Source organism: Balaenoptera musculus, chromosome 4, assembly GCF_009873245.2.
Source record: "Balaenoptera musculus isolate JJ_BM4_2016_0621 chromosome 4, mBalMus1.pri.v3, whole genome shotgun sequence".
In the NCBI taxonomy this organism is placed as follows: Eukaryota; Metazoa; Chordata; class Mammalia; order Artiodactyla; family Balaenopteridae; genus Balaenoptera; species Balaenoptera musculus.
This window is the reverse complement of record NC_045788.1, coordinates 34003163-34030434: the sequence shown is the minus strand read 5'-3', so window position 1 is coordinate 34030434 and position 27272 is coordinate 34003163. Positions and strand designations below refer to the sequence as shown.

General features: G+C 41.0%; 1 protein-coding gene and 1 pseudogene across 6 annotated transcripts in view; both read right to left on the bottom strand.

Annotated features, from left to right (window-relative positions):
- ARHGEF26 (Rho guanine nucleotide exchange factor 26) overlaps nt 1-410 on the bottom strand; it is a 159478-nt gene extending 159068 nt beyond the window's left edge. For all 6 annotated transcript variants that reach the window (XM_036849635.1, XM_036849637.1, XM_036849636.1 and 3 more), the window contains exon 1: nt 298-410. The gene's annotated coding sequence lies outside the window, so the exon portion shown is untranslated. The remainder of the gene's footprint in view (nt 1-297) is intronic.
- A 6845-nt stretch (nt 411-7255) lies between these two features.
- Nucleotides 7256-27272, bottom strand: part of LOC118893871 — a 231231-nt pseudogene continuing 211214 nt past the window's right edge.

The window sequence follows — 27272 nt, the reverse complement described above, 5'->3', positions numbered from 1 at the left end:
CCCTTTCTGGGGCAAAAACTGCGCCCACCACGCCGAGCAGTCCAGTACAGAAATCTGGGCTGAGCCCTGGCGGATTAATCCAATCACCTCCGCGTCCTTCCCGCGCCCAAAGACCACCCGCACGGAGAGAGACAGCCACCAATTCGCCGGGTGCAAACTGATGCACAAGAAACTTGGGACGAGTTCAGCTTTCTCGGGAAACTCGCCGCGGGACCCTCCCCTCCGCCGCCAGCCAGCCGCCCGCCCCCGTCGTTGGTCCCCTAGCGCTCTAGCTGCCCGTCTCCCAGGCGGATTTACCTTCAGGGCTTTGCAGAGCCCAAGGCCAAAGAGCACCCACCGCCCCGTGGGTGGCCCGGATCCCAGACCGAATCGCGGCAGCAGGAGCTCTGGAGAGCTCTGCAGCCGACCAGGCGTCGGCTCCACCCCTAAGCTTGACCCCGCCCTCAGCCTTGGCCACGCCCGGGCCCGCCTCAGTCGCAGCCATCCTGGAGCCGCTGCCCTGCTGCCCCGGTCTCTCGTTAAAAAACACAGAAGCGCACCTGGGCTGGGTGCCGAGCTCCCGGGTTCCGGGCCGCGAGATGCGGGAAGGGGGCGGCGTGGGAGCTTCGAGCGCGCAGGTCCGTTGCCTGGAGCACAGCGTGGGAACGAGCGTGGGAGCCCTGCCAGGATGTAATTTACGAAGCCCTGGGCCCCCGGGGGATCTCCCCGGTAGAAACCCGGAATGCCGAGCAGAGTAGGGTCTGTGAAATGCGTGAGCTGGAGCGCGTAGCTCTGAACGCAGAAAGCCAGACACCTCTCAGCATTCGGGTTGCCTTAAAACACAAATCCGATGCCTTGCTCCCCTGCTTAAAATATCTTACAGACTGATAAGTTTTCTTGTTTGTGCCTGGAGTATTTCCGGAGGTATACTTACAGCCAGCTCGGGGGAGGGGAAACTGGGTGCCTAGGAAGCCGGAGGGAGGGAGTGTTTTCATTCAATAATCTTTGGATCTTGTATACTTTGGATTGCGAATGTTACCTATTAAAAGTAAACGCAATTTAAATTACAAAAAAAAAGCTTATTGGTTTCTAAGCATACACAGAATAAAATTCAAAATCCTCTCCATAGCTTATGAGGCCCTACAGGAAGTGCTTACGTCTGTAGCCTAGTCTTTTCCCGCAACACCTGTTCCTTCACTGTTTTTAGGCCACACCCACTTAAAGTTTGCCAGCCTCAGAATCTTCCCTTTTGTTCCTCCTTGACCTTCTGACCTGTCACTCCATCAGAGAGGCCTTCCCTCTTGAATCAGATTATGGTTTATTTATTTCCCCAGCCACCTGTTCTCTTCCTTTTCTCCACTTGCCACAATACGCAAATATATTTAATCATATATTCATTTTTATGTTTATCTGTTTTATCCTCTTTTGACTGAAAGCTTCAAGAGGGCAGGGGCCATGTTTCTTTATTACCCCCTCTGTATTCCAGGCACATAGAGGGCACTTAACAAATATTTGTTGAATGAACAAATGAGTGAATGAGAGGAGTGATGTGAGGACAATGACCAACTGCCCCAGAGTGCTCCGTTGCCAAGTAGTAGAAAGTTGGTTGTGTCCTGGACAAGCTCCAGCTGTGTGAGAAGAATAAGGCAAAGTTGAGAAGACAGATGATTTTTAGACCATAAGATCTGTATAATTAATTCTATTAGCAAGTCATATGGGCTGTTCTCCAAGTTCTCTTATTTGGCATTCACGCATTCAGTAAGGATGTATCGAGCATCCACTGAGCGCTCCTGTTTGCCCTGGACAGGTTGAATATGATGGCCAAAAATATTAAGAGGCAATCTCTGGGTGGTGGTGAGATGAAGCCTGATGTTTTTCATGCTTATTTATACTTTGCTATACTTTCCAAATACTGTACATTCAATATATGTTACTTTGATCTGAGATATTTCTGTAAACTAGAAGAAATGGCATCAAAACATAAGAAATTTTTCTAAAAAAAATTTACCAAATATTTTGGTTGGAAGAAATATGGCTGCTTACATACTTATACCTACCCACTTTTTAAATTTTTTTTTATTTTTGTCTCTGTTGGGTCCTCGCTTCTGTGCGAGGGCTTTCTCCAGTTGCGGCGAGCGGGGGCCACTCTTCATCGCGGTGCGCGGGCCTCTCACTATCACGGCCTCTCCCGTTGTGGAGCACAGGCTCCAGACGCACACGCTCAGTAGTTGTGGCGCACGGGCCTAGTTGCTCCGCGGCATGTGGGATCTTCCCAGACCAGGGCTCGAACCCGTGTCCCCTGCATTGGCAGGCAGACTCTCAACCACTGCGCCACCAGGACAGACCCTACCCACTTTTTCATATAGGACATTTTCTATACTAACCCATATTACTTTTATATTGGAAAAATATAATACATTTAATTTTAAAAGTGCTTAGCTAATGACAAATGAAATGTTACCTAATTCAGAATGCAATTTGTGACTTACGTTAAGAAGTTGTAAATGGTGATGTGAGAAGCTAGCTTCTCTTCAAATTATGTTGGTCCTGCAAACAAGCCTAACTGATAATTGTGAAGAAATCGCAGGATCTCCCTACCTCATTCCTAAGCAACAACATAATACCCACCAAAACAAGAACAACGACAAAACAACAAGCTCTGTTCCTTCACTAAGGGAAGCTTGGAAATTCACAGATCTACTGCCCATTTTAGCCTCCATTCAATTTACCACATCTATTCAAATCTAGGACATCTTTGATTGTATGTACCACCCAGAAAGAAAAAGAGCTGCCAATTAAACTATGACACAATGTGTTGTCACATAGGATCTTTTTAATACTTACTGAAACAGTGCTTTTAGACTTAGATATAAATTTTTCAGTAATGTGCATATTTAGAAAAGGAAAATATAAGCAAAATAAATTGATGAAAGTATTTCTACAAATTCTGTACACAGAGTCTAATTCTCCGGAATCCCTTTTCACACAGAGCATCAATAAGTGTGTTTTTCCACACAATATCATTGATAGTATAGCATTTCTTAAAAGGATGTCCTAGCCTCGTCTCTGGGATTTGCTTCCTAGACAGACACTCATTCTTCAAGTTTGCTGCTGGCATAATCCTATTTGACTAAAAGCATAGTTTTCTTGTTCAGCTGAATTATATGTCACTACAACCTATGCAGCCTCTCTATTAATGGCCAGAAGGAAGTTTCTGACAAACTGAAGTTCCAGGCCTTCACTATTGACCTGTGTGATACATGAATTGGTTATATTAGCCTCTTGTTGTTTTGGAATTTCTTTCACCTAATCTGACACATCTGGCAATTTCTCCTGCCTTCAACTGCATTTCTTAGCATATGGCTTTGACAAATGTAGTATTAAATTGCACAGAACTCAGTAAAATGATGAAATTCGAGCAGTTATAAACACGTTCACAAATACAAAGACAATGCCAACTATATCAGGACTGCCACCTGGCCATTGGCTGTTTCTCTAATAGTAAGACACATCCCAGTTTTAGAGATGTTACAATGTGAGACCAAAGTACTTCTTAGAATTGGAGAAATACAGTATGTTAAACTATTAGGAATGATACATTCCACTGGTAAATTCTGATGGTATATATTTTTAATGAAAAAATTTTAACTTCTTCCCAGTTTTACTGAGATATCATTGACATATAACATTGTAGTAGTTTAAGGTGTACAACATGATTTGATATATGTATATACAAGTAAGTCCCATACATATGAACGAGTTCCGTTCCGAGAGCGCGTTCATAAGTCCAATTTGTTCGTAAGTCCAACAAAGTTAGCCTAGGTACCCAACTAACACAGTCAGCTATATAGTACTGTACTGTAATAGGTTTATAATACTTTTCAGACAAATAACACATAAAAAACAAACAAACACCATAATTCAAAAAGAGTCACGTACCAAAATGTTCATTGCAGCTCTATTTACAATAGCCAGGACATGGAAGCAACCTAAGTGTCCATCTTCGGATGAATGGATAAAGAAGATGTGGCACATATATACAATGGAATATTACTCAGCCATAAAAAGAAACGAAATGGAGTTATTTGTAGTGAGGTGGATGGAGTTAGAGTCTGTCATACAGAGTGAAGTAAGTCAGAAAGAGAAAAACAAATACAGTGTGCTAACACATATATATGGAATCTAAGGGGAAAAAAAGGTCATGAAGAACCTAGTGGCAAGACGGGAATAAAGACACAGACCTACTAGAGAATGGACTTGAGGATTTGGGAAGGGGGAAGGGTAAGATGTGACAAAGAGAGAGAGTGTGGCATGGACATATATACACTACCAAACATAAAATAGATAGCTAGTGGGAAGCAGCTGCATAGCACAGGGAGATCAGCTCGGTGCTTTGTGACCACCTAGAGGGGTGGAATAGGGAGGGTGGGAGGGAGGGAGATGCAAGAGGGAAGAGATATGGGAACATATGTATATGTATAACTGATTCACTTTGTTATAAAGCAGAAACTAACACACCATTGTAAAGCAATTATACTCCAATAAAGATGTTTAAAAAAACAAACAAAAAATAAAAACATTTTTAATCTTACATTACAGTACCTTGAAAAGTACAGTAGTACAGTCAACAGCTGGCATACAGGGGCTGGCATCGAGTGAACAGGCAAGAAGAGTTATTGACAGGAGGAGGGAGACGAGGTAGGAGATGGTAGAGCTGAAGGATCGTCAGCAATAGGAGGTGGAGGGCAAGGTGCAATTTCACACATGCCTGACGTTGATGGAACACACGTTCACATCTGAAAGTTCACAACTTGAAGGTTTGTATGTAGGGGACTTACTGTATGGTGAAATGATTACCACAATGAGTTTAGTTAATATCCATTACCCTGCATAGTTACAAATTTTTTTTCTTGTGATGAGAACTTTTATGATCTGCTCTCTTAGCAACTTTCAAATATACAATACAGTATTGTTAACTGTAATCACCAAACTGTACATTACATCCCAGAACTTATTTTTCTTATAACTGGAGGTTTGCACCTTTTGACCACTTTCACCCACTTCCCCCCAATGACATATTGAACTATTAAAATATTCAGTGGTATAATACAGGGTCTTAGAGGCTGAGATACCAATTATTGCTACATTTACTAAACAAATTTGCACTTATCACCAATTATGTGTCTGGAATAATAATTAGGCTAATTTTAAAGTGCAGTTTGCTAACTAGTGTTATTACCTTGAAGTTAAATCTCATGCATTCCTTTTTTTTTTTTTTTTTTGGCCATACAACGAGGCTTGCAGGATCTTAGTTCCCAGACCAGGGATCAAACCCAGGCCCCAGCAGTGAAAGCACGGGGTCCTAACCCCTAATACTTACTGGGTGCATTTAAGTGCCAAGCACTGGGCCAGGCCTTCCTGAAGTTTATAACTTGCTGATTAACAACATCTGAAACATTAAAATAAAAAATTAAGGCACCTAAGCTGAGTAAGGTGTATGATAAGCTCTCCGTTCTCTGAAAGCCTCTGTGAAGGAGTCTGGGTAGAAGGGGACCAGAAGAATAGGTAAAATATCATGAGATGGAGAAGAAGAGAAGGGCATCTGAGAGACATGTCCCAGCATGAGCAAAAACATGGGGGCATGGCGTGGGAGCTAATATTTATTAAGTGCCAACTATATTTCGGGAACTAATTTAATCTCAAATTAATCCTGTCTCCACTTAAATAATGAAGAAGCTGAGGCTCTAAAAGCTCTTCTCATACTGCTGGAAAGTGGTTGAGTCAGAATCCTAACTCAGATCTGTCAGGCTCCAGAGCCCATGAGTTCCGCCTACCAGAAACTAAAATCACAAGAACAGGGAACTGGCATTTAGAAGTTGTGGGAGATAAACCTGGCTAAATATGGGGAGAATAGAATGTGGTGTGTTACATAAACTGAGGGGTCTGGATTTTACTTGGATAACATCTGACACTCTCTGAAAGGATTATATTTAAACTTTGCTCTCTTTTAAAACAATAAATCTGATAACACCAGTCTCAGAGATTAAATAAATAAATAAATAAAAATAAACAGATTTGTTTGTGCATTAAAAAAAATCCACCTAAACCCATAAAGTCTGAGGGAAATCTTCTCTTGGAAGGAAATTACAGAAAAATATTTAAATATATACATAACAGACAAAGCATTATATCAATATCACTCACAAATCTATAAGGAAAAGATAACAGTGGAAAAATGAGCAGAGAGATAATACAAATTTTAGAGAAGACATAAGTGCCTTCTATACATAAAAACACACTCAGGCCCAATAGTAATAACAAAATCAAAATAGTAATGAGATCATAGTTTTTCATCCATTAGATCAACAAAGATTTAAAAAAAAAAACCCACTGTTGGTAAAAGTGCAGGCAAAAGAGAGTTCTGACTCATTCATGGTAGCAATGTAAACAACCTTTCTGAAGAGCAATTAGATGATACTTAATCAAAACCTTGAAAAGAGGCAAATCTTCAACCTAGTAATTCCATACACAGGAAATAATCCTGAGGAAATAATCTTTGATGTGTAAAAAGAAGTATATTGTTCAAAGATGTCCGTCAAAGCATTTCTTATGGTGGCAAAAGATTAGAAGCAGACTTTATCATTAAAAGACTCGCTAGTAAATCATGATGTAAAATGCAACCACCAGAAATAATAGTGTAGATATATAATTACTCATACAGAAATTCAAAATATGATAAGTGGGGGAGAAAAGCTACTTTTAAACACATTATGCAGAATGTCCTACTTTGAGGTTTTTTAAAAATTTATTTATTTATTTATTTATTGGCTGCGTCAGGTCTTCATTGCTGCGCACAGGCTTTTCTCTAGTTGTGGAGAGCGGGGGCTACTCTTCGCTGCAGTGCGCAGGCTTCTCATTGCGGTGACTTCTCTTGTTGCGGAGCACAGGCTCTAGGCGTGCAGGCTTCAGTAGCTGTGGCACGTGGGCCCAGTAGTTGTGGCTCTCGGGCTCTAGAGCGCAGCCTCAGTAGTTGTACAGCACAGGCTTAGTTGCTCCACGGCATGTGGGATCTTCCCAGACCAGGGATCAAACCGGTGTCCCTTGCATTGGCAGGTGGATTCTTAACCACTGCACCACCAGGGAAGTCCCGAGTTTTTTAAAATGCAAATAGCTGTGTGTAAATACTTAATACTGAGATTTGTAATATTCAAAACGTTAGCATGTCCACCTCTGGTACCAAAATTAAAGGTGGTATTTCAGTTATACTTTGCTGTGAAACAAACCACCTTACCACTTAGTGGCTTAAAATAGCAAATTTTATTATTTACTGTTCCTCACCATTCTGTGGGCTGGTGTGTCCTTCTGCTTCTCCTGCGGGTCTCCCGGGGCTCTCCCACGCTGCTGCAGCCAACTGTGGGGTAGGCTGGACTGGAAGGGCACACAGAGCCTCACTCCCCCGTCGGACGGTTGGTTGGTGCTCGCTGTTAGGTGGGGCTCCTCAGTTCTCCCTTCCTCAGACCTTAAACATCCTGGACAGGCTTAGTATCCCTGGTACAATGAAGTGATGAGTCAAAATGGCAAAGAAAAAATCTAGAAAGGATATTTGAAAAAGAGGTTTTGAGAATTGATTAGTTCTCACTGGGAAAAAAAGTTCTTAAAAAAAGACTTTCTAAATAAATGGTTCTGAAGAACCTAGGGGCAGGACAGGAATAAAGATGCAGACGTAGAGAATGGACTTGAGGACATGGGGAGGGGGAAGGGTAAGCTGGGACGAAGTGAGAGAGTGGCATGGACATATATACACTACCAAATGTAAAATAGATAGCTAGTGGGAAGCAGCTGCATAACACAGGGAGATCAACTCGGTGCTCTGTGACCACCTAGAGGGGCGGGTTAGGGAGAGTGGGAGGGAGACGCAAGAGGGAGGAGATATGGGGATATATGTACACCTATAGCTGATTCACTTTGTTACACATTAGAAACTAACACAACAATGTAAAGCAATTATACTCCAATAAAGATGTTAAAAAAAAAAAAGAGACTCTCTTACAGCTCTTATAATAATGATTTATATATTACCCTGTGTTTTTTAAAACGCTTTTTTGAGCACTTACAATATACCAGACCCTCGTTGAACTGCTTCAAGTGTGTTAAATGACTTAACCATCACAACAACCTTATGAGGTAGCAACTACCACTGTCTCCAGTTTATAGATGAGGAAACTAAAATGCAGAGAGGTTAAGTACCCGTGCAGTCTTGCTCCAATCTGCCTCATAACTATTACACCATTATATTGATATTATTTGTGATTCCATTATTCATTTATATTCATCTCTTTCACAAATAAAATGTAAGCACCCCATTGTCAGTTTTTTCTCTATCTCCTATAGTTCTTCAGTAATGAACAGATTGATCAATTGATGATAACGTCCAGAGGAAGAGGAGGCAAACCAAGAGGGGTCATCCAATCAGGAGGAGAAACGCTAAAGCCTTAGAAAGGAAGTTTCTGAGAGGAAAGTCAGATCAGCAGTCCTGTGTGTCAGCTAGTATTTATTTGGCTCCTGGCTGGTACCAGGCTCTGGGCTCACTGTAGATACAGTAGTAAAGAAAGTAGGTATGATCCTGCTAACTGCCCCTGCCATGGTCTTGCTAACAGTCAGTCAGTAAAGACCAACACCAGATGGCATCTAATGCTAGCCATGTTGCTCATTTAGTGCCCTTTCAACCAGCCCCTCCCGTCTTGGTGGGCATAAAAGCCAACATGCAGGGCTTCTGGAGAAAGCAGTCAGCATGAAAACTTAGTACAGGCACCTAAATGCAAGGGTGGGAATTTTGACAGTAGAAGGGAGGAGAAAAATAGGACAGTTGCTGGAGGGAAAGGGTGAAATAAGTGGCTTTATTTCAAGACTAGGGACACTTGGCTGGAAGTCAGGCAGCTGGGTTTTCAGTTTGTGTCTGCCACTTTCCAACTGTGGGAATGAGGACAAGTCACTTAATCTTGAAGACCGTAGTTTCTTCAACTGCAAAATGAAATTGTTCCCCCTCCTCAGCACAGCTTGAGGAACACTGGTTCAGTTAGAATAATTTGGATGAGGCCAGTCCAATGGCTGGGGGAAAATGGGACACAGAAGTGGGGCGGGGAGCGGAGGAGATCTGACAGATAACTGTACATAAAACGAATTCCTAATTAACTTCTCCCCTATCTTGAACAGCAAATAATTAGAATAAAATTGTTCTTTAGGCTATTGTCTCCTACTCTAGCCTAAAGAAAATAAGATCATAATGAGAAAAGGATTAGATCTTGTTGAAAATGGCTCACAGGACTCTTCTTGACAGGACCTAAGGAAATGGTAAGATTTGTTCGAGAGGAAGGGCTTCTTTCTTGCTGCCAGTTTTTGCCAGCAGCATCCAATCTGCTAATTCACAACTGCAGAGAGAATGATTCACATCTGATCTACTGACCCTCCAGTGACACTGCGTTTTGAGGGGGGAAGCTCTCCACTGAACTAGAGTGATTAAGATCCCGGGTAAACCACAAGGTCAGGTGGAGGGTGACTCCCTGATCTGGTCAGGCCCCAGAAGCTACTGTTCACTGTTGTCCTTTGAATTGTAGGGATAACATAAGCAACTGAGCAGCTGGTTTCTTCAATGGGTTCTAGTCTGAGGTCACTGCATGGCTTGGACAGACCCTTCACCTCTTTAAACAGTAGTTTCCTTGCTGGTTTGGTATTTTATTTATTTATTTATTTATTTGAATTTTATTTTATTTATTTTTTTTATACAGCAGGTTCTTATTAGTTATCCATTTTATACATATTAGTGTATATATGTTAATTCCAATCTGGTATTTTATTTTTTTTCTTTTAAACTTTTAATACATTCATGTGGTAAAAATTGGGGTTGTACAAAAGTAAAAAATACCCCCTGCTCTTGTCTCTAGTTTCCCACTTCGCCCTCTAGAGGCATTCACTGTTAACAGTTTGTGTATTTTATAAATTTTCAGATTTATGGTGGGACATAAACAAGCATATATATCCCCACATACACTAGACACCCATACACACACTAGTGTCCTATAATGGGGTTCTCATCATTTACGTGGGATATCATTCTATACCAGTACTTATAGAGGTACCATATATTTTTCTAACGTCTGCATAGCATTAGGTAGAATCAAATGGAATTGCCATTTTTATAAGTCAAAAAGAGTCAAATGCCAGCAATTTCATATGGTTCCACCTAATTGTACATCATTTATTAGCAAATTTAAACATTTAAATTATTTCTTCACAAAATCTGAGCACCAGTTAAGAAAAAAGGTTCCTTTTAGTTCTAAATTTCCGTAATTCTTTGCTTTGTTCCCATTCTTCAATGCCTGGGGCAGGTAAGGTAGTAAAAGAGAATACTTTGTTGAACAGAGACACAGGTATGGTTTAATTCTGCTTTGTATAATTAGAAGTCTGCTCTTAATACAATCTCTTTTTAAAGAGATTGGAGTTTATTTATTTATTTATTTATTTATTTTCGGCTGTGTTGGGTCTTCGTTTCTGTGCGAGGGCTTTCTCTAGTTGCGGCGAGCGGGGGCCACTCTTCATCGCGGTGCGCGGGCCTCTCACTATCGCGGCCTCTCTTGCTGCGGAGCACAGGCTCCAGACGCGCAGGCTCAGTAATTGTGGCTCACGGGCCTAGTTGCTCCGCGGCATGTGGGATCTTCCCAGACCAGAGCTCGAACCCGTGTCCCCTGCATTGGCAGGCAGATTCTCAACCACTGCGCCACCAGGGAAGCCCCTTAATACAATCTTAATGGTGAAATTTGGTGAACATGCTCTAAGCAGTGTTGTGTTCCTTTTTGGGGAAACTGGATTAGGGGTGATATCGTCACTAATTTCCCTTGGTGATAATTTCCCAGTGTCTATGCCCCTTCTTTTCTGTCCTTTTCTGGTCCCTGCTCTTTCTCTGAATTATTAAAACGGTATGTAGAATCATAACTCTTGTTTCATGAAGTTTGTTAAGTAATTTGAACAAAGAGTTTATCTGAATAGGCCACACTGTTCCTTGTGTATGAAGTATTTGGTGTCTGCAAGAGAAGTCAAGATAAAAAAAATTCTGCTGTGTGCCCTCCATTCTCCAGGTAAAACTGTATCAGGAATCATGTGGGGATACTTAAAACTGGCCGATATTTTCAAGTTTTCTCCTGCCCAGATTTGTTTGGAAGAAATTCAGTCTTACCTATCTCAAAAATTCAGCAGGGAAAAACAGCTGAAATAAATTAAACCCGTGATTACTAAATTCTGTGTTTACCTAGACATTCTGGCATTTGGTTTAAAAGACAGAGCTTTTTAGAAGGGTTATTTAAATTCAGTTTTGCTACAGATTTTAAAATGGAAGAAAAATGGTAACAGAGTAAAGCTCTATAAACCATACACATTTGGGCTCATTACCAAGCTACTCATTACCAAGCTACTCTCACCAAGCAGTACTGATAGAGTTTGAAAAATGCTTTCCAGAGTTGAGATCCGCCACCTAGCAACCACTTTGAAATGCTTCCTGCGCTGCCCCAAGACTACTCAAAATGCCCAGTTTTAAAATTGGTGGGTGTTTTGCTGTGCGTGGGCCACAGTCATTGAAGGGAGGATTAGAACTTTGTTTTTAGGACAAAGACATGCAGATTAGAAGAATTGTTTAATTTAACTGCTCAACTGGGTTTTGGAATAGAGTTGGCAGATTAAATACAAATTAATGATTGCACCAGACATACTGTACTAAAAATTATTTGTGGTTTCTCTGAAATTCAAATTTGACTGTGCATTCTGTATTTTTATTTGTTCAATCTGTCAACTCAGTTTTGGAGAGAATTTTGTAGTACAGAGCGGGGGAATATTTATAGAATATACATCACATATATTAACTTGATCCCCCCAAGGCTACTGGTGTTATGGATCTAAAGTACCTTTCCCAGAACACTGGCTCTTGGACCTAGCAGGGAGCCTGAAGCATAGGAGACCACAGGTAGGGCGTGAGCTAACAGAAGGGGACAAGAAATCAACCCAATGTTACACCCTGGGAAGCTAAACTGAGGGGAGGACAGGCAAAGGAAGGGGCTAGCTGTGCAGGAGCAGGCCTCACAGGGTGTAACGGTGCCAGGTGAGGCGGGGGGACTGCCTAGACATCTGGGAGGAAGGGGGAGTGGTGTGATGTCAGCCTTCATTTCATTTTTAAGGAGTAGAGGAGGGGAAGTAAAGCCCTCTACGTAAATGTGCCCTCTGAAGCTTGGGCTGAGATGGAAGAGGTGCAACCTGGGATCCCATAGAGGTCACTGCCACCTCCACGCAGCGTCCAAACAATCCTTAGGTCGCTTAAACCAGCCTGGAGAGCCAGCCTGGGGCTGAGAGGCTTTGTCAAGACCCTGCCCTTCCAGCTTCACCTGGCCCAGTTCTGAGCTTGGGAGAGGCTGTCACTTTGTCTTCAATCCAGATCACAGCCCCCATCCCCACCCCAGAAATCTGCAGCCTCTGCTTGTTAACCCAGTGGCACAAAATAGTTAAAACAGAATGCATATGTATTTCCTATGTGTTCGCACATTATTGAACATCTTCTGAAGGACACATAAGAAACTGCTAAATGGGATGTGGAGAAAAGGGAACCCTCCTACAGTGTTGGTGGGAATGTAAATCGGTGGAGCCACTATGGAGAATAGTAGGGAGGTTCCTTAAAAAACTGAAAATAGAACTACCATATGATGCAGCAATCCCACTCCTGGGCATACACTGGAGAAAACTCTAATTCAGAAAGATACATGCACCCCGTTGTTCATAGCAGCACTATTTACAATAACCAAGACATGGAAGCAACCTAAGTGTCCGTGGACAGATGAATGGATAAAGAAGATGTGGTATATTTACACAATGGAATATTACTCAGCCACAAAAAGAATGAAATAATACCATTTGCAGCAACATGGCTGGACCTGGAGATTATCATACTAAGTGAAGTAAGTCAGAGAAAGACAAATATCGTATGATATCACTTATATGTGGAATCTAAAAAAAGTGATACAAATGAACTTATTTACAAAACAGAAACAGACTCACTGATGGACGTAGGAAACAAACTTATGGTTACCAAAGGGGAAAGGGGTGGAGGGATAAATTAGGAGTTTGGGATTAACAGATACACACTACTATATATAAAATAGATAAACAACAAGGTCCTACTGTGTAGCACACGGAACTATATTCAACATCTTGTAATAAACTATAATGGAAAAGAATCTGAAAAAGAATATATATATATATATATATATATATATATATATATATATATACTGAATCATTTTGCTGTACACCAGAAATTAACACAACATTATAAATCAACTATACTTCAATTAAAAATTAATTAAAAAAAAAGAAAGAAACTGATAACTGTGGCTACCTGGGGGGAGGAGACTGGAGTATGGCAGTGGTGGGGTGGGGTTTTGAATGGAGGTATATTTGCTCACATTCCTTGCATACTCATTGATTTTATTTTCCTATGTGTATATATTACTGACTCAAAATAAAAATTTAAATGTGATGACTATGATAAATTCAGTCCAGAATCTGACTCATGTTTCAACTTGCATCTTTGATTTAAGATGACTCATGACAATAAGGTGTTTTAAAATAGATGCCTTTATATACTGTCTCTGTTAAAGAGGCCCGGGATCTGACATTTCAGCATACTTTCTGGAAAATTTGCTGCTGAAATCAATGACAAATCAACCCTTGACAGAAAGGTTTGCTTATCTTCTTAAATGTTTCCTCTGAGTTCGGTGCCATGTTGTTTTTTTGTTTTGTTTTGTTTTTTTTTTTATAAATTTATTTATTTATTTTTGGCTGCGTTGGGTCTTCGTTGCTGTGCACGGCTTTCTCTAGTTGCGGCGATCAGGGGGCTACTCTTTGTTGTGGTGTGCGGGCTTCTCACTGCGGTGGCTTCTCCTTGCAGAGCACGGGCTCTAGGCGCGTGGGCTTCAGTAGTTGTGGCGCGTGGGCTTCAGTAGTTGTGGCTCACGGGCTCTAGAGCACAGGCTCAGTAGTGTGGTGCACGGGCTTAGTTGCTCTGTGGCATGTGGGATCTTCCCGGACCAGGGCTCGAACCCGTGTCCCCTGCACTGGCAGGCGGATTCTTAACCACTGCGCCACCAGGAAAGCCCTGCCATGTTGTTTTTACATATAGGTATGTAAAGCTCAAAATGAAAATTTGATGGAAACTAAATCAGTCTTTTATATCTTTTTTTAAAAAATAAAAGCAATATTGAATCCCACCTTGTAAGTTCTGTTAGGCCAGGTGTCTGTCTCTTTTATTCAGTAATGGATCCCTAGGACCTAGAGTAGTTCATGGCACATATCACATGCTCAATAAACAGTTGTTGAATGAAGCAATACATGATCAATATAAAAATTCAAGCATCACAGAAAAATATGGTACAGAATGTCAATTTCCTCTAATCTCTTTCCTCCCAATTATCAGTTATTTTAGTCTCTTAAAATAAAAGAACAAATCATTAACTTCTTGAGGAGTAAAAGTGTCATCATAAGTATGTTTTTAAAAAACAGTTAATTGAAGGATACCATAGAGAATGAAAAGACAAGCAACAGAATGCAAGAAAATGTTTGTAACAGATAGTAACCGGCAAAGGACTAGTACCTAAAATATGTAAAGAACTCGTTCCAATCAATTAGAAAAACTGGCAAAATACTTGAACACACATCTCGTATTAGAGGAACTCCTAATGGCCAAAATCATATGAAAAGTACTCTCTCATTTAATCACGAGAGAAATGAAAATTAAAACCACACAGTCAACAGATGGACAAAAATGTTGAAGTCTCACAATACTAAATGGTGAGGATCCTGAGCAACCGGAAGGCTCATATATGGTCTGTGAGTGAGGAAACTGCTTAACTCTGTGTAGATAACTCCACGACATTATCTTCCAAAGCTGAATATACAGCAATTCCACCCCTAGGTATGCAAGAGAAATTCATTAACACAGCAAAATTGAAATGGGCCCAAATTGAAAACTACCCAATTATCTACCAGCAGAAGATGGATCTAAAAATATGGCAGAGTCCTACCACGGACTTCTACACAGCAAGGAAAACGAACAAAGGGCATCTTCAGGCAACAATATGGATAAAGCTCACCGACATACAGTCATCATAAAGTTTTCTTATGATTTCCCTAGGGGATCAGCAGGTGGGTTCAGTGGACAGAGTCCTAGCAATTCAGAAATGCCCCAGGGCTGGAATAGTTCCATGTAGACAGCCAGCTCCACCTGAGGGCTGAAGGGTCATGGGGGCTCGGTGAGAGGAGGAGAGGTTCACATAACGTCACTAAAGGGGTTTGTGGGTAAAGGGTAGACTGTGAAGCCAGGAAAACATTCTGACAGTGACATGAAGTCCCTGACGTAGAGAGCAGAGGGCAAGTCTGGGGCTGAGCCTGCCAGAACCTCTACTGGGGTCTGTGCCCTGGGGCTCTGAGGCCTGGCTGTGGGTTGAGAGAGTGAGTTTTGCTGAGATGGGGATTCTCAAGCACCTTGGTAAACACGGGCTGCAGAAACCTCAGACTAAGGAATCCACAGCGGCAGTAGCTCTGGGTCAGTTGTCTGTGGCCTGGGGTCATTGTTGCTGTTCTTTTGATTGCCGCTGCCTCTGCCGCTGAAGGTCTTAGGCCCAGTTGTTCTTGAAACACATATGAATTTGTGCTCAACTCAGGCTGTGTTTCAGACATACCTCCCTTCCTTATAAGTTGGCTCTCTCATCTTCTCTGAGTACTTCCTTAACTCCTGTTGCTGTCTCCTGCTGTAGTGGTGTGTTCCTGGCCCTGCCTTCTTTTAGTAACAACTGTGTGATCATGTACCTCTGTCATCTGTGACATCGGCTCCTTCCTCCTAGACCCATGGGTTCCAGGGGTGCTCTCATCCTTCACTACTGCCACTTATGCCTGTTGTCATCAGTTTGTTCTGAAGAATCACCATGAGTTTGCTCTACAAACATGAAGAACTGTGAATTTTAGGGGGTTTCTATGAAGGGGTGGAGATGGAGTTTGTACTTGTGAAAAGATAATCAAAATCTGAGCTCCACCATTTTCTAGGTGAGTCTCTGAGCAAGTCCCTAAATCTCTCTGAACTTTATTTCCTTATCTTGAAGTGGGACTAATAATACCAGCTGTGACAATCCCCAGATCACATGTAAATATGGAATTAGAAAATGCTTGTGGAAAACACTCTGTAAAGTCTCTACAAAATAAAGACAGACATTTTATTACTGACTCACAGGGGCAGAATTCTCAAAGGCAAGTGCAGATATGAATCACCTGAGAAGAATTTTCAAAGCACTCAAGGTCAGCTCCTGCCTAGGCCACCATGGTCTTCTGGTCTCCAGAAGATTTTCATTTTGTTGTCTGGGTCAGTGCCCATGAATCTGTATTTTATAAAGTATTCAGGTGAGTTTAATGCAGGTCAGCCTTTGACCTTACTCTGAGAAAACACTGGTTTCACTTTAGGTAATAATAACTATTCCATATACATACATTATTTGTTCAAAGAAATTCCTAGTATTTCCAGATGAATAGAGGGGACATTAATATTTTTTTTTAATGTTTCTTCTGATTCTTTTTTTTTTTAATTTTTTTTAATTAATTAATTTATTTATTTTTTATTTTATGGCTGTGTTGGGTCTTCGTTTCTGTGCGAGGGCTTTCTCTAGTTGTGGCAAGCGGGGGCCACTCTTCATCACGGTGCGCGGGCCTCTCACTATCGCGGCCTCTCCTGTTGCGGAGCACAGGCTCCAGACGCGCAGGCTCAGCAATTGTGGCTCATGGGCCCAGTTGCTCCGCGGCATGTGGGATCCTCCCAGACCAGGGCTCGAACCCGTGTCCCCTGCATTGGCAGGCAGATTCTCAACCACTGCGCCACCAGGGAAGCCCTGGGGGACATTAATATTGAGTATCAAGTTAGGGATGCTATAGGAGTTCTCTGGGAAAACTGGAAAACTTTCTTGAGGGCATGATAAATAGAATTTGAATAAGCAAAAAGAGGAGGTTTTTCCTGGCCAAAGGTCTAACGTGTGTATACATTTATACAATATATGTGTGTGTGTGTATATATATATATATACACACACATATACGTATATGTGTGTGTGTATATATATACACATATATACCATGAGCTAATTGTTTATATTCTTTTTGCATTTTAATGTTGGCTGGTTAATCCTTTCCTTATTGAATATGAGCTACTTGCATATCTAGAAAAATAGCCCTTTGCTGATTATATATTTTATAATATTTTTCCAGTTTGTTGTCTTTTCACTGTCTATGTACTTATTGCTTTACTGATCCAAATAAAAGGTTTCAGTATTTTCTTTTATGTCATAATTAAAAAGGTCTATCCCATTCTATGATTATTTTAAAAATTACCCATGTTTTCTTCTGGGCAGTTATGGTCAGAGGGCATATCTTACAGTGGGTGTTTTGGCACTAGTCATAGGGACCTCAGCAAATATAGTTTCTTTCCCTTCTTTCCACTTAAGGTCTATAAATCACTGAATCAGTTGCTTTATTTATAGTAACTCTTAATTTTACCACCTCATCAGATGTTACTGTCTGAACTTTACTATGAGACCTAGAGAAGTCTTAAAATGAATAGGAGTCTCCTTCTTTTCCTATCCTCTGAGTTTAAATAGCATAAGACTTGCCTGTTTTTTGAAAGCTGGAAAAGTTAATGATGAAACTGCTTGAACCACACTTTTTGGAGGGTAGTTTTTTATATTGCTTTCAGTATTACTCAACTACTTGGATTTTATAGCTTTTCTTGAGCCAGTCTTTGTTTTTGTATTTTCCTAGATTCGCTTTTTCCTTAATTGTCTTAACTGCCTCTGTTTCTAAGATCAGTTATATTTTCTGTCCCATTATTAATATTCTGTACTTTTGCATTATTATTTACTTAACATTGCCATACAAGTTTGTCTGTTTAAATTTGGCATTGTTTTCCAAATGCTTCTCAAGTTTATTTATCAATCCTACTGACCTTTTCTAATTTGTTAACTTCTGCTTTTTATCTTTAGTAATGTCTGTGTTTTTCTTTTGTTTATTTGTTTTGTTCTTTTTCCAATTTCTTGGTTTGTTCACACATTGTATCGGCCTGGATTCAATCAGGAGAGAGAAACCATATAATAATTTACACAGGGAAAGTTTAGTATGAAGAATGATTAACCACAACAAAGGATTAAAGTGATCATGCATTGTCTAGTGAGAAGTAAAGAGAACTCTAAAGATTACAGAAACAGTAAATACGAGGAGCAGCCACTACCTGTGGGGTTGAGATGGAGCCCCCAAGCAAGAACCCGCCCCCAGAGCGTGGGGTGGCGCTGAGATACAGATCTTGTTGAAGGGGATGCCGTCCTGGCTCTCCGGGTAGCAGAAAAGTCACTGTATTGCTGTGCTGGTGAAACTTGCTAGAAATCTGTCCTCTTGGAGTTTGCTAAAAATCTGCCCTTGAGGGTGCCAGGGAAAGCTATTCATAGAGAGGCGTCTTAATGGAGGCACTTCGCTGAGGAACTGCCCAAGGTGGGTGCTAGGGCAGGCTTCTGGCCATGGGGTGCTGCGGTCAGTTGCATACACCAGGAGCAGAGCACTGGATGGAGAAGCTGAGAGTATTGCAGGAGCCTGCCCTGGAGAAGCTACCAGCTCTGCAGGAGGCAGAAGAGCTCCTCTACAAAACCTACAAGGGAGGGTGCATGGCGGGGGTGGGGGGGGTGGGGGGGGGGGGGGGGGGGTGGGGGGTGTAGCTGCTGACCTCTGGGTGCTGCTGGCTGCCATGCGCTACAGAACCTGCGGCCTCTGCAGGAGCCCGCCTCACAAGTACCACAGAACAAGGAAGCAAGCCCCTTTCCTTCTGCAGTGTTTCTGCAGCACTCTATACTGATACAACTTCAGTGCCGGCTGGCAAAGAAAATATATTTAAAGGGCCCAGGTCCATTTTCACTGAGCTGTCTAAAAGGGTGAATTTGGAGATGAGAGGCAATCGATAGGTAACTAGCACACGTGTTTTCATTAATTCTTATTGAATAATAAAAGCATTGAAAGAGATGCATTTTGTCCCAAGTACACTTCTCATAAATTTAAATTTTGTGTTGTCATGTTTACATGTTACTACTGTTTTCTAATTAGCCTGTTATTGAAACCGTATACAAGCCCCTGTGACCCTGTTTTTGAAGTAAAAGGCTTTTGCTTTGGTCTTCCAGGCCTCCCCTGAGTTGCAAAGGGCTGGCTCCAGAGGTAACTGATCAGGAAATGTGAAGATGTAGAAACAAAGAATAACTGTTGGGCCGGAAAACTGGTAACAATTTAGATTATAAATCAGCCACATGGCAGAGTCTCTGAACTCCCAGGTCTCTGAAAGTTATAAAGGTCTGGCCCACATTCCTAAATTGTTTTTATAGGAAGCAGACCCTCACCAGATGAAAACTGCTGACTGCAAGCTTGTAGACCCCAAACCAGTTGAAACTAGAAGATTAAACTCTAAACTTCACCTTGATGCCAACTAATCTGAGAATTGAGTACAAGTTGATCACGTTCCCCATGGCCCCCTCCCTCACACTGCCTTTAAGAAACCCTTCCCGGAAAGCCGTCAGGGAGGAGTTCAGGTCTTTTAAGCACTAGCTGCGCATTCTCCTCGCTTGGTGACCTGCAATAAACACTGTACTTTTCTATACCGTGACCAGCTGTCATTAGATTGGCTTTGCTGCGCATTAGGCAAGCTCCAGGCTCAATAACATTATTAATTCTTTCACTTTATGTGACTCAATAGTTATACACTCTATTTTTAGTTTATAGGTAGACTTTCATTTCTTATTTACTTACGTATTTTTTTGCTTTACAAATATTTACTTTTATTATACTGCAGTCAAAGAATGTGCCCTTACTAGTTATACTATTTGAGATTTATTAAGGTTTCCTTTACAACATTTGGTAAATGCTCCATGGATTTTTGAAAAGAATATATACTGTCTATGTGGCAAAAAGCTCAATACATATACTAATTAAGGTTTAATTAAATAATGTTTATTATATTTGTTAACTTGGTCTATAGAAAACTGACAGAGAGATTAATGTCTCTGTGATTTTTTTCAATTTGTTACTATAACTTCCCACAAATTTTATTTTATTTTTATGTTGCGTGTTTTGACACATAAGCACTCATTAATGGAGTTTGGAAGAGCATATCCAATTTTTATCATAGTATATTTGCCTAGATGCCTGGCACATGGTAGATATTTAATAAATACATATTTAATAGTGGTCTTAAATTTTTTTAAAAATCATTTTTGGATGTATTTATTAGCATCAATATCATATCACCCATATTATTTGGAATATATTCAATATCCTGTGATAAAGCATAATGGAAAAGAATATGAAAAAGTATATAACAACCACTTTGCTGTACAGCAGAAATTAATACAACATGGTAAATCAACTATACTTCAATAAAAGTTTTTAAAAATATATATATATAAATTTATGATTCCTCAGATTAATCCCTTCCCTTTGTACTTTTGATCCTTTTATTTGACTCTTGATTTTTTTCTACTCCTACTTAAAGAGTCCAGGATTAGAATTTGCCAGTTAAGAGAAAAAAAACTTTGTCTTATTAAAACTTTTAGCCCATAATAATAATAATAAAGGGGAAAGAAGAATTTTCCATTTTCGTAGTTCTACGTTCTAGATTGGGTATTCAGTTGACTCTGCAGAGCCTGTGGGAAGTAGCTCTTGATTAACTTGTTACTTCTTAGCTACAATTTACAGCATTTCTGCCATCTGGCGTCCAGGGTCAGTACTGGGGAAGCTCTATTGTTACCATATCCAGCGCTGAGCACAGTGGGTGGGCAAGTTCATATCCAGACCTTAAGACTGATCAGAGACTAATGAGTCTACAGAGGCCAAAAGGTAACTTACCTGTACAAAATAGCCCAGGGAGACCTGTGGGAGCCTGGAAAATGCACGCCTTGTCTAAAAGGAGCAGCTGCTACTCAGCTTCAGTCTATTGTTGCCACATGGGAATGTGGGCTCAGCACCGCCAGAGAGAGCTTTTGATTCAAGAGAAGCCAGAAACCCAGATTTTTTTTTTTTTTAATGCAAAATCTCCCAATTTTTTAAACCTTGGCAACAGTTTGAAATTTTAAAAATATTCTGTGGACCAACAATGTGTGGTCCTTACAAAACCCATCTGTGGCCTACCAGTTTGTGACCTCTGCAGTAAGAGTTGTTTCAGAGGAGGTCAGGTTTATTTAGAGAGGGTGGCAGTAAATCTCAAGGTTTTATCACTAAGAGCCTGGATTAATTTTATGAAATGCTGAACAGCTTCATTGTCCCTCACGGTTGTTTTGGGACACACAGAGATGCCTTTTAAAGGTGTTATGTGGTCATGGTAATTCTGTCTTTGGTATCTATTCTGCTCCTCCCTTGATGTGTAATAACCATATGGTTTTGTTACCGAGTCCAAGTTACCTGAGATTAGCCTCTCAGGCAGCAAGTAGTACAAGGAGTACTTGCTGCCTGAGAGGCTAATCAATCGAGAGACGAGTTGCTGGGGCAAGGAATAGCAACTTTATTCGGAAAGCCAGCAGACCGAAAAGATGGTGGACTTGTGTGCCAAAGACCCATCTTCCCCAAGTTAGAATTCAGACTTTTTTATACTAAAAGGAGAGGGGGTAAAGCCCTGGTTCCAGCCAGACTTTAGAGGGGATGTGTTAATTTCTTCCTTCCTTCACAGGTGGGCCTGCTCAGAATGTTTCCTGTGAGCTAAACAAACGTATTTTAGCTTAACACTCATTACCTAGGAGGCAGGGTTCCCAGAGATGGGCCACTGTGTATAATTTAAGCTTAGAGGCAACATCCCTTTAGCGATTCACTTGTAACAGAACACAAAGTTTCTTCCCTATAACCATTTGGGGGAGATTGATTTTTTTCTCCACTTCTGATACACTATCCCCCTTGCCCACATCAATAGACAGTAACCCAGGCCTGAGCCAACCAGCAAACAACATTTCCGAGACACAGATCAACCACAGAGACTTCACTGGATGAGGTTTACAGATTTTAGAGCTGGAAGAGACCCTGGAGCCTAACCGGTTCAGCCCACTTATTTTCAGATGAGGAAATGAAGCTCTAAAGAGGTGATACAATTTGGCCAGGGCTGTGTAGCTGTCTAGAGGTAGAAATGAGACCATAGCCAGTCTCTGCACTCTACCCACTTTATTTAAATTCATTATGTTACCTTTAAAAACAAACAACTTTCTTAGAGGTATTTTGCATTGATAATTCTCTTACAACTATTATTATTTACATACTTTTAAAACTTGACCTAATTCCCACCCTATTACCATATAATACACCTCCCCTCTCTGAACTCAAAATAATGTTAATACCACTCATTTTACAGCTGTATCCAATCAAGACTCTTGGTTACTAGAGACAGAAAGCCAAAGTACACTTGTCTTAGCCAAAAACTTCTTTTTTTCAACTTAGAAGTCCATTGGTGGCACTGCTGGATGCAGGGGTTCAATCATGTCACCTGGTCGTCTCTGCTTCTCTTGGTGCACTGGCTTCTGTCTCTTCTGGAGCCGAAAGCTTCCTCTGTGCAGCTGGGAAGATGGCTGCCAGAAGCACCAGGCTTACATAATCAAATTTAGTAACCAAGTGGAGAGAAGTTCCTTCTCTCAAAATTTGTATGTCAGTCTCAGAGGGAGGCTCTGATTCTTGTGTTTTGTGTCTGGCCCTTGGACCAATTTCTGTGTCCAGAAGAATATGCTACTATTTTATAGGTCCAGATTGGATCCTGTTTCCACCCCTGCCAGGGAGAAAGATGAGGTACTGAGATGGAAGCCTTCACTAGGAAAATGAGCATGGGCAAGAGTATTGGATCTTTATAAATACTAGCTACCAGAGACCACTAAAGCAATTACACAACCAATACTGTTGCAGCCCAGTATGATTATGTTTGGGAAATAGAATAGGATCCTGCTCAGTTCCTGTGCATTCAGGAGATAGGCTTGGTTGAGGTCCAGGAGAGTGTATCCAGCGACGGCAGGACTGGTTATTTATGAGGAAACAGAATACTCTAAGGAGAGACATAAAGCGGTGTGAAGGACAGGAGAGAGATGGGGGTGAGGAGAGGTGGAGATGAGGCAGGGAATGCTTTGATGAGTTTTTGCACAAAGCCAACTTGGTTGGTCTTACCATGACAGCAGTAACTTGTCCTACGAATGGGTTTTTAAGTTAATAGAAAACTCCTGACAAATAACACTTTTTAACAAATGCCAGACTTAGAGCAATTGCTGGGGGAAAGTGTAAATTGGTTTAAACTTTTTGAAGTTCACAGTAAGTATGCCCTTTGACTCAGCCATTCCCCTTCTCAGAATTAATCCTAAGGAAATATTTATATATGGAGATTGTGCTGTAAGCAGTTGATTGCTGTTATAAGTTGCAAAAAGATGGAAACAACCCAAACGTCTCACAGGGTAAGATTGAGTAAGCAAAGAAATCATTACAAATACAAACAAAGGAATCTATTGCAGCCATTTAAAATGCTGCTGTAAAAGAGTATTTAAAGAAATGAAAATCTGTTCATGATATTATGTTACATGAAAAAACAACTTCCAAAACGGTTCAAGATTAATTAACTTTTATTGTACTCTACTATACACCAGACAGTTGTATTATCCGATGTAATCTTTACAATTCTATGTAGTGGTTATTATCATTTTCCCCATATTACTTAACTCCTCCTAACTTCATTTCCTTCTCTATAAATGGGATACTGTTGAGACAGTCAGCTGGAAGCCACATGCCTGGATTTAGAGCTGGCTCTATTATTACTATCTATGTGACTTTGGACAAGTTACTTTTTTCATCACAACCACTCTTAAAAATGTGCTTTATATTGCAAATCAGTACTCATATGCACACGCAGACACGGTATTAACGGAAAGAAAAAATTTCAAAACAAGACTTATTCTTACTACTTTGGATGCATTCCAGTATTTTCTTTTCTATACAGTTCCATTCCATTCCATTCTTATCTGCTTTATTCTATTCCATTTTATTTTTTTTAAATGATGGTTACAGCCCACCAAACACAACCCACCAGTGGTATCGTGCCTTACACTCAGTAGATGCTCAGTAAATGGCAGCTATTATTTTTGCTACTCTACTGCTTCTTTCTCCTCCTCCTCTCCCTCCCCCTTCTCCTTCTTCTTCCTATTATTATTCTTGGTAGTAGTAGTAGCACTGAGATTGTGAGAGAAGGTGGTTAAAGGCAGTGCCCTTTAAAAACAGTAGGGAGGTGGGTAGATTCCCTGCTTCAGAGTGTGGAAGTAGTCCATAAACATAAGACAAATTGCCACAATTATTATAAATGTAACAGTTCTGAGAGAACAGGTGGGTTTATCCTGTACTTAAATTCAATTGTCAATGATGGCAGTAAAGTGGAAAATTTGTTTTGGGGAGTCAGCCAATACTAAAAGAAGGAGACAGAAGACTAGATTGGCTGTCGAACTTCAGCGGTATTAGGACTCTTTCAGTTACAGGTGACAGAAAATCAAAACCAGGATTTTTTGAAAAAATAATTTATTGGCTTACGTATGGAAAGATGCAGCAGTAAATCTACTGGCTTCAGTACTGTTATATCCGGGTGCTCAACAAAGTCCTCAGAAAACTGTTCTTTTCTATCTTTTGGTTATACTTTACTACATTGGCTTCCCTCTCAGCCAGGATTTCTTTAATGGTGGCCTCTGGCAACTGAATCTCTAAGTCTGGAAGAAAGAGAAAGTCTCTCTTGCCAAGTTCCAGTAAGTCTTGGGCCTGGCTCTCATTGACTCACATTGCGTTCCATCTTGGACCCAACTGCTGCAACCAGGGGTTAAGCTGCTGTGACTGGCCAGGATCCCCAGAACCACACGGACTGAATGAGAAATAGGTGGGTTGCCAGAGGAAACCAGGGTGCTGCTACCAGTAGTAGGGAGAAAAGATGTGGGTGCACAGAAAAATGTCCACTATAGTTAGTAACAGTACAGAGAAAGATAGAGGGTCCCAGAAACCCACATAAAGTGAGTGGTCAGAAGAGGTTAAAAATCCAGGCATGAATCACAGACAAATGTTTGAGCAGGAATAACAAAAGAATTCAGAACTCCAGAAATCCTTATGTGCTTCGCCCATCTAGTATGTGCAGAGATCTGGTCAGGAGTATCCTTCTGAGATAAGGAGGAAAGAAGAGACCTAGGGCAAGGAAACTGCATCGAACTAATGAATATTATCTCATTTAATTAATCAAAAGTTGGTCCTTAGGTGACCCTGGGGTGGGTGGTGGTATTTCCATATACACACAGGAGAAAACTGAGGTCATACAGCTAGAAAGTGATGGAGTTGGTATTTCAACACAGCTGTGTCTTACCCAAAGCCCACGCTCACTACCTCTGCCTGAAACTGTCTTCCCGTATTTTCCTGACTGTGAATTCCCAATTACACTTAAGCCTGTCAAGATTTATCATGCATCTTGGGGTTCCCATTACACTTCATTCACACCCCTGCAGAATCTTTTAACATGATACTGTAATTAGTTGTTAAATCTGTCAGTGGTCTCTAAACTTCATTGATCATGCACTCCTATTGGTCAAAACTTTGGGGGCAGCCTCCTCTATATGTATTTTTATTTATTTATACTTACCTGTGTTTATAATAGAAATATACTTATTACATATTTATAATACTAATGTTAATATTAACATTAGATGGTGAGGCCCTTGAGGGCAGTGGTTATTGTGTCATCTTTAGCCAGTGCCTAGCACAGTACCTAATACATGCTATGGTGACAGGATTCTCAAATAAAAAATTTTGAACATACACTTTCAAACGTGATGATGATATAATTGCCCGTTATAGCTAGACGTTTGCCGTATGTTGTCTCAGAAAATGTAATCCTCATATTAATTCTAAAAGATAGGCACTATGCTTCCCATTTTACAGATGAGGAATCTGAAGTTCAGAGAAATTAAGAGTTCCTACAGTCACCCTGTAGGTGGCAAAAATCATGCTCTAGTCCAGGTCTTCAGATGCCTCAATGATGTTACTGCTAAACACTATGCTAAGATCTATTTTAATACATAAAGTGACAATGGGTCAGAATATTTTAAATTGATGCTGTTCTGGAGAATTTAGAATATCTGGCTATTAAATAATTAATTACTCATTAAATAGCCTTATGTTATTGACATTTCCCCTGGCTTTCTAACTGGATTATAAGGTCCTTACGTGTGCGTGATTCTTTACATTTTTCTACCCCTCCTTGCATTGCTCAGATGCTTCACAAATGCTTTCAGCTGGATTATTTTTGAGAAAGACCAGGGAAAGATGTGCCCAGGAGTGTGGGGATATAGGATATGGGGGTGGAAAGGGGTCAGGCAGGTGGAAGCGGGGTACCTTGACAGTGGGCCTGCCCTCAGCCCACTTCCCACACACCACACACCACACACCACACACCACAGGCTGCTGAGCCTGGTAGTGGCTGTGGAGAAAACTCTTGTTCCCAACTGCTTGATTAATAGGAGCATCTAGGTGAGGATGTCCCTGGTGGCGCAGTGGTTAGGAATCCGCCTGGCAATACAGGGGAGCCAGGTTCAAGCCCTGGTCTGGGAAGATCCCACATGCCGCAGAGCAACTAAGCCTGTACACCACAAGTACTGAGCCTGTGCTCTAGAGCCCGTGAGCCACAACTACTGAGCCTGCGTGCCACAACTACTGAAGCCCGGGCGCCAAGAGCCCGTGCTCCGCAACAAAGAGAAGCCACAGCAATGAGAAGCCCGTGCACCGCAGCGAAGAGTAGCCCCCGCTCACCGCAACTAGAGAAAGCCTGCGCACAGCAACGAAGACCCAACGCAGCCAAAAATAAATAAATTAATTAATCAATTAAAAAAAAATAGGAGCATCTAGTTGAAAAGAGACGCTTCTACAGAATATTAGGTACTAAGATTTCAAAACTCAGGAGTGAGAGGGACATAGAAATGATCACTCTGAGTTACCGAGAATGTCTTTTTAAAAACTTCTTTGAGATTAATTGTCAGTAAAAAGTTGAATGTAAAATAAATGGAAAAATGTTAGCAAGGAAATGGTATCAATGGTGCTGACTAGAAGTTGTGAAAAGCAAAGGGGTTGCTTAACAATGAAATAGAAATCAAAAGTGGGTAGACATA